Source organism: Myotis davidii, unplaced genomic scaffold, assembly GCF_000327345.1.
Source record: "Myotis davidii unplaced genomic scaffold, ASM32734v1 scaffold409, whole genome shotgun sequence".
In the NCBI taxonomy this organism is placed as follows: Eukaryota; Metazoa; Chordata; class Mammalia; order Chiroptera; family Vespertilionidae; genus Myotis; species Myotis davidii.
Genome location: NW_006374611.1, coordinates 1,272,507 through 1,286,347, shown reverse-complemented (window position 1 = coordinate 1,286,347; position 13,841 = coordinate 1,272,507). Strand labels below are relative to the sequence as shown.

The window sequence follows — 13,841 nt, the reverse complement described above, 5'->3', positions numbered from 1 at the left end:
TGACCTGAGGTCCCCTATCAAGCCCTGCTGGGCTGGGGGTACGGCCTCAGGTCCCACGGCCCGGCACCGGGGCATGTAGTGACCTGAGGTCCCCTATCAAGCCCTGCTGGGCGGGGGGTACAGCCTCAGGTCCCACGCCCAGCACCGGGGCATGTAGCACAGTCTCAGGTCCCCTGGCCCGGTGCCAGGGTGGGGAGGGGGGGCGCGGTCTGAGGTCCCCTGCGGGGGCATGCCTTGAAGTTCCTGGTCAAGCTCCACAGGCGGGGGCCACGGCCTGAGGTCCCTCGTTAAGCACCACATGGCGGGGGGCACAGCCTCAGGTCCTCCAGCCCAGCACCAGGGTAGAATGCATGACCTGAGGTCCCCTATCAAGCCCTGCTGGGCGGGGGGTACAGCCTCAGGTCCCACGCCCAGCACCGGGGCATGTAGCACAGTCTCAGGTCCCCTGGCCCGGTGCCAGGGTGGGGAGGGGGGGCGCGGTCTGAGGTCCCCTGCCAAGCCCCACCAAGCAGGAGATATACACACACACAAAACCATATATACACAAAGATGCCAAAATCAGGAGTCTGAGATCATTGCAAAACTCCTTAAAAGGCAGGCTACCATACTCAATGATGCCTTTAGAGAAATCTCACTTTCTACTTCAGTCCCCCTGCCCCGGCCCAGCACCACGCAGCCTCAAGTCCCTGCTGATTGCTTGTTAAGGCTCGTTATAGGAACTCGGCTTCCATTGTGGGCGCAGCCATCTGTGTTAAGGAATCCCTGCTTCTGCTGTGGGTGCAGCCATCTTGACTGTTACAGTGTGACAGTCAATTTGCAGATGCCTTCTTTATTAGATAAGGTTCTCTTGAAAAATGTTGAGCAAATTATGAACACAAAACATATATATGTTTCCTAGTCTATATTTCTTCCCAAATGTTCAGTTTAGTAATATTAGATGTTGTCCTGTTCACTAATTTTGACAATTAGTAATCTGGGTTCATAAACATCATCCAATAGGCTTTTCCTACAAAATAAACATGTCTGCAATTTAACTTCATTGGAGCCAAATTATTTAGGCAATTAAAAAAGACATAAACTTAACTTTAAATAAACAAGGAGCAACACTATTGTCATTGGCCTCCTAAAACGCCCCTCAATGTTTCCCATCCCCTGTGCTCACCCTTACATTACTCACAACACATTATCACATTGCTTCTGTAGACATGCAATTCAATAATAAACTTGTCAGTAATGTAGATTTTACTAAATATTTTATTCAAAAATTAGGAAGATACTTTACATTGCATATTACATTGTGGTATTCCCTAATAATTTTCATTAGGCACCTAGATTCTTCTTACAAAATCTCCCTCTGAGTAAAAGCCATATTTGGCACTTTTATAACTGTTTATCTCTGGCCTTTAAATATTTTTCACCCACTAATGAAAACAAAAGTCCTTATCCTAGAAGACCACAACTTATCAGAGAACAGTTTATCTATTCTAACTCAATGTATTAGTTATTACAAATTACCCCCAACAGTAGTGGCTTAAAACAATATTTATTATCACACAACTTCTGTAGGTCAGGAACCTTGGTTCAATTTATCTGGGTCTTCTGTTTCAAGCTTTCTCACTGGCTACAATCAAGATTTCAGTTAAGACTAAAATCATCTGAACACTTAACTGGGGAAGGGTTCACTTCCAAGTTCAGTTATGTGGTTGTTGGCAGGGTTTAATTCTCCATTAGCTGTTGTCTGGAGGCTGCCCACAGTTCCTTGACATGTTGACTTCATAGCACAGCAGCTTGCCTCACATCAGAACAAGAGAAAAAAGACAGAGCAAGGGTATGCAAGAGGGAAGTTACAATCATTTTGTAACTGGCATCCCATCACTTTTGAAGAAAATTCCATCCCAAAAACTTTTTTGTCAAATATAAGAACTGGACAGAAATTACTCCATTAAAAGCAATGGAGGAAATACACACACACACACACACACACACACACACACACAAAACCATATATACACAAAGATGCCAATATCAGGAGTCTGAGATCATTGCAAAACTCCTTAAAAGGCAGGCTACCATACTCAATGATACCTTCAGAGAAATCTCACTTTCTACGTCAGTTGACTTATCAACATATTGACTCAGCAGATCTTTTCCTAAGAAGTGATTCTATTACTAAAAAAAAACAAGATATTTATTCATATTGCCAACATACATATACCACTTTAAAAATATACCAAAGAACAAAGACATAGGACATGAAAATAACCATTTTATATGGAAAACAATTCTTCCCTTTACAATAAGATTTAAAATAGTATCGTTTTAAATGAAAAATATACCTGTATATAACATTACCAAAATATACAATTTAGAAACACACTTTAGAAATATGTCAATTATATAAAGACACATATTCAAATATATTACATGATTTCCTAGGATAAACACAAAAATCTCATATCAAAATAGGCAGAAAAAAAACAGCTCACTTACAAATTATTTAATTCAAAAAAATCAAACATCTTAAACTTTTCTGCTACATTACTAGACATCATGCATTTGAAGTTGAAAGGAAGGATTCCTCCAAGTGCAACCACTCAAAAAAAACAGCAAATCTATCTGAAGATATTATTCAGCTAAAAGTGTTTTGATTAATCAAAGTGGATATTTTGTCGATGGAGAAGGAAGTCTTGCTATAAAAGTCTTTGTAATGAATATTGACTTGAGTTAAACATAATTAAAAACAAATAACTGTCATTCCCTCTAAGCTCTATAATATGTAGGTTAATTTAGCTTTCCTGGCACCTCTGCTGTGCTTCCTTGATTTTCTGTTATTTGTAGACTGCATGGGGCAAGCCGACAATAGGCTGCTCTTAGTGGACATTGAGGTGTGTATATATGTGGTTAAGAATATTATATTTTCGCCAAAATCGGTTTGGCTCAGTGGATAGAGCGTCGGCCTGCGGACTGAAAGGTCCCAGGTTCGATTCCGGTCAAGGGCATGTACCTGGGTTGTGGGCACATCCCCAGTGGGGGATGTGCACGAGGTGGCTGATTGATGTTTCTCTCTCATCGATGTTTCTGACTCTCTATCTCTCTCCCTTCCTCTCTGTAAAAAATCAATAAAATATATTTTTTAAAAAAGGATATTATATTTTCAATATTTGACAACAATAATTTTCCCTATTAATCTTATAATCATTTATTAAATATGTTATGGGAAGGGTAGGTGTTTTCAATTCAATAGGAGATTGTATACTTAATAAGACTATTTCTATTTTAGAATCCTATATAATAAAAGGCTAATATGCAAATCAACTGAACAGCAGAACGACCAGTCATGATGACGTGCAATGACCACCAGGGGGCAGATGCTTAATGCAGGAGCTGCCTCCTGGTGGTCAGTGTGCTTCCGCAGTGGGAGGGCTGCTCAGCCAGAAGCTGGGATCATGGTTGGCGAGCACAGCGGTGGTGGTGGGAGCCTCTTCGCTTCCGTGGCAGTGCAAAGGATGTCTGACTGACATCGCCCGAGGGCTCCCAGACTGCGAGAGGGTGCAGACCGGGCTGAGGCACCTCCCCCTGAGTTCACGAATTTTGTGCACCGGGCCTCTAGTTATTCAAATAATAGAGAACTTAATTCAAAGTGGCCCACATATAGAAAAACCCTCTTTGTAGATATGGACAAAAAGTATTCCTATGAAAATATATATTTCCTTTAAAGAATGCTTGCCAAAGTATAAGACACTAATTACTGCATATCATTGTGGTGTGTGTTTGTCTGTTATCTGTGCATTTTCTGAAAAGCATAAACTAACAACTCTTGGATATTTTCCCTTCCTCGGCACAGTAATTATATTTGTACTTAATTCTGAGCTTTTTACATATAATATGTTGCCAAATATGATCATTTAGAGTCATTTTGATACAGGCTTAGCATCATAAATATTGACTTGTAAAAACATTGTCCATATTTGCCTAAAATATGAGAAATTTGGTCCAAGTGCATGAGAATTTGAAAATGAAAATATGTAAATTTTTCATTCAGTCCAGGATCTTCAGAGGCAGTTGATGGATGTGACTTAACATTGCCAATGCACTGAATTTAAGCTGTGATTTTAAGAGTTACTCTCTACTATGTATCAGAGTTTACCATGGGCAATGGAATGATAATAAACCTACAAACCAAAACTAGAATGATAATAAACTTGTACTGTGTAATCCTCTTTCTGCCTCTCTGATATTTGTTTTCTGGAAACAAGCAAACAGACAAACCACATAGCTAATTCCTGACAATATAAAATTCTCTGAAACCTTTCTTCATACTCCTGTACCTATTTATTTCTCCCCCATGGGTCCAGTAATTATATAGACTAAAGTAACTCAAAGATCATTGAGCAGTTTAATTCCTTCTGCCACACACTTTATACTTCGTTATAAAATCACCATCTTTTTGGCATGGTTACTGTTTTCAGCAATCTCTAGTTAAATTTTGCTGTTGAAGAGGTAAAAATTGAGCACCTACAATTGCATGTGGGTTAAGTGTCCACACTCACACCTATAACAAGAAGATAGATATGCCCTGAAAGTTGAAATAATTACATAGCTTCCTTCTTGCCTTACTTTCTGATTTCCTTCTTTCATGTACTATTCTTTTTCATCCTTCCTCACTCCATTCTCTTTTCTCCCCTTCCTCCCTCCTTTCTATCCTTCTATCTCTCTCTCCTTCTCTCCTAACAGTCTAAAACTATCATGGGGTCTGAGTCATCGATGGGGAGACGGCACATCTCTGAATTTGTAACCCAAATGGAGTGAAGGGCATCTGGAAGGAAGTGCCTCAGAGGCTCTGCATGTGTGTTGTGAGGAGAGCATGTAATAGCAACAGAACAAGCAAGGACTTCAGGGAATGAAGAAAGTGATGAGAGGACATCCTGGAGTGCAGTTGGAACCCAAATGGGCTGAGGAGGGGCCTGTGCAGAAGGGATGGCAGCTGTGACATTGGGGAATTGATTACATAAAGTGGACATCAATCCAATAGTAAGTGTACACTATGGATAAACATCCGAAGAGGGGGCTACAAATATAGAAAAAGGAGAAAACTAAAATGCACTTTTGGTATTGGGTTAGAATAGGCTTTTGAGGTATAAGTATGAATAAGAGAAGTTAATATGAATTTGTGGTTCTTAATCTACACAGAAAGATCTGAAATTGGAGGTATTAGTGTGAAACCATGTGGTTTTTAATAGAGATACAGAAGTAAAATGGGTATAAAAATATGTGTGTGCATGTGTGTGTGTGTGTGTGTGTGTGTGTGTGTGTGTGTATTTTGTAGCTTTATTGACTTGTATGGGGAAGAGCAACACCCTAATGGCAATCTATACTAATAAAAGCTTAGGTGGTCCTTGCACCCTCACGTGACGCCCTCACTTCATCACAAGATGGTCACCACAAGATGGCCAGCAGGGAAGGGTAGTTGTGGGCGATCAGGACAGCAGGGGAGGGCAGTTGGGAGCCACCAGGCTGGCAGAGGAGGGCAGTTGGGGATGATCGGGCTGAGGCTGGCAGGGGAGGGCTGTTGGGGGTGATCAGGCCAGCAAGGGAGCAGTTTGGCATCAATCAGGCCAGCAGGGGAGCAGTTTGGCATCAATCAGGCCAGCAGGGGAGCAGTTAGGAGCCAGCAGTCCCAGATTGTGAGAGGGATGTCCAACTGCCAGTTTAGGTTGGACATCCCCCAAGGGGTTCCAGATTGGAGAGGGTGCAGGTCAGTCTAAGGGACACCTTTCCCCCTACCCGTCCCGTGCACTAATTTCATGCACCAGGCCACTAGTGACTATAATAAGATCATAGATTCTGGTTCCTAAATAGTATTCTATACTAAAAGGAACAAGAACTCCTTGTAGAAATGGCTGACTCCAGGCCTGGGTCAGGGAAAGAACAAGATGATTCTGGAACATGTTGTTGTATCAGAAATTAAGGATTTGCTTAAAGAATAATGGGGGTATATCAAAACAAAAACTGAAATAAAAAAATTAACTCAGAAGTCAGCTTTAAGATGTTCACACTGGGTAAATCTGAACATGTGAGCAACAAAATGAATAATGATAGTAATAACTAATTAAGAAAAACAGAAATCCACACTGAAATAAATAAATAAGTAAATAAATACACTTCTCCTTTCAGAGGAATGCCAATTAATAAATATAAAAAGAACAGTAGTAGCAAAAAAAAAATCACCATTTGACAATTATCACATCAAAAAGTAAATCAGCCAAGAAACATTAATGTATGATAAAGCTAGTGAAATTTAGACAGAGAATAAAATATTTATATCTTTTCAAGCTAGCTCCTCATGAAATACCTATTAAATATATATGTGGAAAGGATAGCTTTACAGTGGAAAAATAGGCAATCACCACTTCAATCAAATAACCAGTTATCAATATCACTAATGTGAAGAATTATGTGCCACCTGATAGAATGCTCTGAGCATTATTTCTGTGACATCTCTGCCAAAGATACATAAGCTAAATCCAATCATGAGAAAGCATGAGAAAAAAACAACTGAGGGACATTATACAAAATAATGTGTACTCTTCAGACATCATAAAAGTCAAGGAAAGACTAGGAAACTTAGAAATTGCAGGAGTCTAAAAAACATGACGACTAAATTCAATGCATGACCCCGGACTCAATTATTTCGCAATGAAGGAAATTATTGACACTGTTGGCAAATACTGACCAGGTTTGTAGTTTATACAGCAGTAATGTATCAATATTTATTTTCTGATTTTGGTGGTTGTATTGGGATTACATAGGAATTCCCCTTTTTGGTAGGAAATGTGAACCCAAGTATTTGACGATATGGAAACATGATGTTAGCAATTTATTCCCAAGGAGTTTAGGAAAAAAAGTTATTGGTAATATTCTTCCAACTTTTTCTGTAAGTTTGAAATTAATTAAAACTTAAAAAAGAAAAAGTATAGCCTGCATTCTTCTTCTTCTATTTTTCTTTTTCCTTTTTTTCAGAACAGGGTAAACGTCCCTAATCGTGGATATCACATGTGTGGTAATTTTTGCCCAGACTTTCAAGGCAGAAATAATATGCTTTAGTGGAGATTTTTTCCCATGTCACCTTTTAGAACAATTGAACAATGTAGATTTATAGACAATTACTACTTCTGAAGTATCTGGACTAGTTTTCTTGTTGCTTATTTGTGAAATTATTGATAAGTCAAAAGAACTTCCACTTTCAAGCTAGTAGTCCCTCAAAATCATATGATAGAGGAAGGTTGTAGAGGCCACTTTTTTCCCTTAAGCGAGTGGTTCTCAACCTTCTGGCCCTTTAAATACAGTTCCTCAGGTTGTGACCCAACCATAGAATTATTTTCGTTGCTACTTCATAACTGTAATGTTGCTACTGTTATGAATCATAATGTAAATATCTGATATGCAGGATGGTCTTAGGCGACCCCTGTGAAAGGGTCGTTCAACCTCCGAAGGGGTCGCGATCCACAGGTTGAGCAGAAAGTGATTTTCAGGGATGGTTGTCATAAAGATACCATGTTGATAATCTCTAAATGTTAGAAGTTGCAACAGGTCTCATTAAATGTTTAACTCTCTTTTTATTAAATTTATTGGAGTGGCAGTGGGTAATAGGAGCACATAGGTTTAAGAGTATATTCTTATGATCTGTATAAAGTTAAATCATCTCTGTCACCATATATTTGGCCCCTTTCACCCTTAACTATCTCTCCACCCTCTTCCCTCTGATATCCACCATATTGTTGTCTATAGATATGAATTTCAGTTTTATATCCAACATATGACTGAAACCATATGGTTCTTAGTTTTCTCTGACTGACTTAGTTTGCTCAGCAAAATCTCCTTAAGGTTCATCCATGTTGTTGCAATAGCAGTATTTCATCTTTTCTTATGGGTGAGTGTATTCCATTGTATATAAGGATGGCATCTTCTTTATCCAATCCTGTATCAGAGGACACTTCTGTTGTCTCCATGTCTTGGCCACCATGAATAATGCTGCAATAATCATAAGGGTGCATATATCTTTTGCAAATAAATGTTTTATAGTTTTCAAGTAGATACCTAGAAGAGGGATTGCTGGATCCTCTGGTAACTATTTTTCCCCCAGTCTGAAACTAGTCTTTATTGCTTGTACTGTACAAATATGAGGAACACGGAAAGGCCAGTGAGGAAGAGGGAAAACTGTCAGATAAATGACATACACAAACAAAAAGGAAAAAAGACCTCCCCCCCAAACCAATACCCTCTCCCAGATGTCTCTCTGTGAACTACCTAGTACAGAAGGTGAGGAGACCACGAACATTACATTCCAAACATCCGGAGATATTGGTGGGGAAGGGGGAGGGACCTCACGTGTGGCTCTACCGCTAGGCCAGCACCCCTCCCCCTGGGATGAAATGCTGGGGTCAGAGCAGGGGCCTGAGCCCGCACATACACACCACTCCCTGGAGGCTGCAACACACTTGCCCTCGCACACACATACCCAGCACACACACACACACACACACCATGTGCACTGTCTCAGATGCACAAGGACACCAACAGCACACAGTCCAAGGCATGCATGCACAGGAGTGCCCATAGCACTGACACATGCTCCCCTCAGGCTGCAGAAGGTGGGGCTGGGAGAGGAGGGGGAGCCTCCCTTCTCAGAGGCCCCACCCCAGTACCTACCAGAGACACCCATTCTCTTCCCCTCCTCAACCCAAGTTCATTGGGCCCAATACTGTCTCATGGGGATGTCTAACAGCCTAGGCTGGCATCCCTCCACCCCAGGCAGAGAGAAGGGGCAATCCTGGCCCCCATCCTGAGAGGGGCCAGGGCCAGGCCCAGGGTCCAGCAGAGGTAAGGCTGGCTGGAAGGAAGCCCTGGTAAGGCACGGGGCTTGGGGGTGGGAAGGCTGGGCCTCAAATGTTCCTGTTGCCTCATCCAATGGTCAGAAGAGCAGCATGGGCCAAGAGAGGCAGCACCCATCCCCTTGGCCACTCCGGGTTCCCCACCAGGTTATTCACCCCAGTCCACTGAGGTAGCCCTAGACCTCTGCTCCTGCAGCTCCCAAAGGCCCCCCTGGCCCTGGGCATTATTGCTTTTCTGCTGCTGTGTGGGGAGGGGGCTGGACTGTCCCCTGGCTAGGCCACTCGGAGCCTCCTGGCAGGCATGCAAGGCAGCCCCAGAGCGCTGTCCACATCTCTGAGGGCGGCACAGCACGGAGCACAGCTGGGGGCGCCCAGCCACATATTCAGGCGGGCCCCTGACTTTTGCTCCTCACACAGGTTTGTGTTGATCAAAACCCCAAACCTTCCCAACTTCCCAAAGGCGGTGGAGTCTTCCCAGTCCTAATCTGGGCGCAAAAATAGTGCAGGACAGGATCCTTAAGGCAAGGCCCGTGGGTCTACGAGGGGAGTTTTGCAGAGGGCTGAAGAAAAAACTAGAAATGGGGGTGAAGGGGTGAGGGATGCAAGACCCGCCCCCAAAAAAGACAAAACACCCCCACCCCCACCCCCGGGTGGATGGCAGCCAGGAATGTCTGTGGAGGCGGTGGCAGTGGGTGAGCAGGCGGCGCTGCTCCCTCGCGGATGCTGGCCTAGTAGTACTGGGGAAGTGGGCCGCTGGTGCAGGTCCAGAGAGCCCGGCTGTCATGGCGCCCGGGGGTGACCGTGATGGCCTGGGCGGAGAACTCATCATCGAACCCCTAGTGTGGACCTCAGGTGTGACCGAGGTGTGAGGGTGGCGGGAGCGTCTCCTGTGCCACATCCTGCCGGTTGATGCTGAGGAAGAACCTGTGCTCCATGACCTCCGGGCAGCGCTGGGTCCCCCGCCGAGCCTCTGCTTGGGGTCCTTTGTAAGCCGCCCAGCCAGCAGGGACTTGGCCTCTGGGCGGAGCCTGCTCGGGGCGCAGATCTCCTCCGTGAGGCTGAGCTCAACGACGGGCTGGGATCCTGGGTGTAGCAGGGCTGGCATCCGAACTCCATCTCGTACAGGACAAGCCCAGCCCCCACCAGTCCAGCCCAGCCGGAGCTTTCCTCGGTGCCAGATATGCGGCTCCTGCAGAAGGTTTTCATGGGGGCCCATCACGATGCCCTCTGTGCACAGGGCAAAGTCAGCGACCTTGATGTGGCCAACTTGTCCAGCATGAGGTTTTCCAGCTGATGTCCCGTACACCACATCCCTGGAGTGCAGGTGCTCCAGGGCCCGGGCGATCTCTGCGCCATAAAAGCGGGCGCTCCTCTGAGACGCGCTCCGTGACAGGGGGAAGAACAGCTCCCACGGTTGGCGCCCCCCAACCCAAAGCACAGGGAGCCGTGGGTCTGGAAGGCACACGTCAGAGCAGTGAGGAATGGGTGCCCGGCGTTTTGGAGGACCGGCTCTCGGTGACTGTGGGCGACTTCATCCCAGGCGAGGCTCAACTCCTTCCGCAGGATCTTCATGGCCCAGCAGCGGCCGCACCGGGATGACTCTGGCGAAGGTGCCCTGGCTGAGGAGCTGGAGAGAGTCGAAGTCATTCACGGTCTCCCATCTGGAGAGTCTCCGTGGAAGGTCCTCTTTACCTTATACAGTGTTTATATAAATGAAATGCATCCCTTCCAAATAATTATTCATCACCAATGAGCTATTGTAATATTCACATAAAGGTGGTTAAAATACATAGCTGTCTCTTTCATTTGGGGAGGACTTTATGCCATATCCTTTTGTTTGATTCTCTGAATCTTGTTCTTAAAAGCATAAAGCAAAGAGAAATATATGCAAGTCACTGCCAAACCACATTGGCTTTTATAGGGAGCAAAATGGCTATCCTTCTATGCAAAAAAAGTAGGCATTTCCTTTACCCATGAGAGCAATAAATGATAATTAAACCTAACTAATGAAAGTTTAATTAGATAGAAGTGGATAAAAGATTAATAGGAAAAAAATTATTTCTTTTTCTCCAAACTTGAATAATTTTCTATAACCTATGGCACTTAACTACCCAACTTCCTGAAGTGATTCAAATTGTCAGTGTGCAATAACAAATGATCATTCTCTTTTCCATGTCCATCTATAGTTTAACAATTAATCAGTGTCCATACATATAATATTTATAGCAGAGAGAGGTGTTTAGGTCTTTGGTTACATATAGAAAATGACTAGACTCTAAGTTCTCAGAGTTCTTCATTTCTACTCTTTGCACTAGATTTGCAAGCCTTACCTTTTGAGTTTCACAGACAACTAAACATTTCAAAAAGGTTTTGAAGAACAGAATAATTTTAAAAACTTTGTTTGGGAAATTTAAGGATAAAAATCTGTTCCTTAAAATAAGAATTTTTATGTTATGAAAATTCTATTGTCCAATTCTTATTTTTCTCAATTTTCAGCAAATTGATAAAAACTTATTTGTGAACAGGCACTGGCCTAAGCTTAGTATTTGGAGATTAGTATGATGGATTCATAAACAAAATTATGCAATGGTCATGTATCTAGAATATATATTTAGGTTATAAATACATAGTAAGTGTTTTCTCACAAGGCTTAATTTGAGGTCTCAGGTTTACCAGTTTCCTGTTTTTTCTGTAACAACCATTTATTCACTTCCTGGATTTGCCCCTTCTGGTAGTAATTGGCAATTTCAGGTCTCTATTATTCCAACCAAAGTTATTTTTTTTCCAAAGAGGAATGGTATTAATTGATATTAATTAATCACCAAATACATAAAGGATATTTTAAACTTTATTTTGAGGGTATTTTCAGCATGTTTTTTAAAAGACTTCCAGATTATATATAAAATATAAGGAAGGTAAAAGAAATAAACTCAACTCCCTAATATGCATCTGTAGTTTTGTAAAATGCCTTTGTAATAAGGGGTTTTGCTCAGAGACTTTGGAATCAGATAGATCTGGTTTATATTCTGGTCACATTACTTTTATGTATGGGTTTATCAGTTTGTGTATAGGCACCAGCCCAAGGACCACAATTTGAATATCACAAATGTAAACCCCTCTTCCATTTCTACTATAAAACCTTTAATAAAGGATCAATTTCCTCACTAGTTTGTTTGTTTTATTAATAATTTGCAGAGGCAACGAAAAAATCTGGAGCCATATCCAGATTAGCTACAACCGAAACTTTTACTTAAATAGAAATATGATAATAGCTGAGGATGAGTAAGACAAGATACACCGTGATTACACATGCACTAGCATCAATTATATGTGCTTCATAAGAGCATTGAATGAGAATATGTGTGTGAGGATCTACATGTAGCCTGGAAAATGTAGGAAGTCATTAATTATTACCAATATTAATTTAAAAATAAGAAACTAAGCTCAGTATTAATATAAACAAAAATCAAATAAGGTACACCATTCCCATGGAAAATGACTCTAAAATATTCACAAAATAACAAAGCCATTGTCTTAAAAGTTGTGCTATATGTAGACTCTTGTTTTCTTCTAAAGAAAGCAAAATAGGTGGCTATCTGATAACCTCTGGTATACAGATGTTCAGTTGTGTTATTTTATATTATACTTCCTCCTTGCCTGAGTGGTCTGTGATCTACCTGAAGTAGTGACATCAAGTGTGGTAAAGGGCGTAACAAACAGAAAAGCATCCTTGAAGTTGATGAGTAACCTTGGCCCATTCCTATTTAATGGTTACTTACCTGGAAAAAAATCTAGGTTTTTCAATGATGCTTTGCTTTGCTTTGTTTTAAACATCCCCACCATTCATCCAGGAGCATAGCTGGACTGCCCTGTTAAACATGAAAATAACTCAGGAAAACTGAAGAGATGATTAGGCTTTTTAAGTGGATAATAATAGTACCTGAAGTCCATAAGACAAAACTGCAAGTATTATCAATCTTTATGGATAAAGTGATCTGCAGCCAGGATTCAGGAAAGGTCTTTGGCAGAACTTTGCAGTTTTTGTGGCTATAAAAGAACACTTTTTTTTTTAATCCTCAGCCAAGGATATTTTTCCATTGCTTTTTAGAGAGAGTGGAAGAGAAAGGGAAAGACAGAGAGAGACACGGATGTGAGAGAAACACATCAATTGGTTGCCTCTTGCATAAGCTTTGACCAGGACCGGGCTGGGGAGGAGCCTGCAACCGAGCAACTGCTCTTGACCAGAATCAATGCTCTTTCCACTCAGCCAAATCAACCAGGGCAAGAACACATTTTTTACCTAAATTCCAAACATGTGGATTTTACTAGTATGGTTCCGCACATAATCTGAAACCCATATAAATTTCCCTGAGCCATTTAAAAATTAAAAATAATACTAACTACAATAGGCAAAATAACGAACTCTTCCTCTTCCCAAAGATGTCCATGCCCAGAACTGTGAATATGTTATTTTACTTATGTGACAAAAAAGACTTTACAGATGTGATAAAGGCTCCTTAAGTGGAAAGATTATCATGAATCATTTGAATGAGACCAATGTAACCACAAATCCTTTTGAGAGAGAGGCTGAAGTGTCAGAGATTGAGAGCAAATGTGAGGAAGGAAACAGAGGTTAGAGTGATGGGCTTTGAAATTGAAGGAAGGGCCCAGGAGCCAAGGAATGCAAGAGGCTTCCAGAAACTGGAAAAGTGGAAAGTGGGTTCTCCCCTAGGGCCTCCAAAAGGAACACAGCTCTGCTGACACCTGGTTATTAGCTCAAAAAATAGTTTGGACTTCTAATATCCCAAACTGTAAGAAAATAAATCTGTGCTATCTTAATCTAAGTTTATGGTAATTTGTTGCAGCAGAAATAGAAAATTCCTTTATTAGTAATAACATAAATCATCACATCAAATGACTACTAGTTTCCAAAGAAAGAAAAATAATTTT

General features: G+C 41.8%; 1 pseudogene; it reads right to left on the bottom strand.

Moving 5' to 3' along the window:
• Positions 1-10,093: 10,093 nt before the first annotated feature.
• Positions 10,094-12,734, bottom strand: LOC102765096 (annotated as a pseudogene).
• Between the last annotated feature and the right edge of the window lie 1,107 nt (positions 12,735-13,841).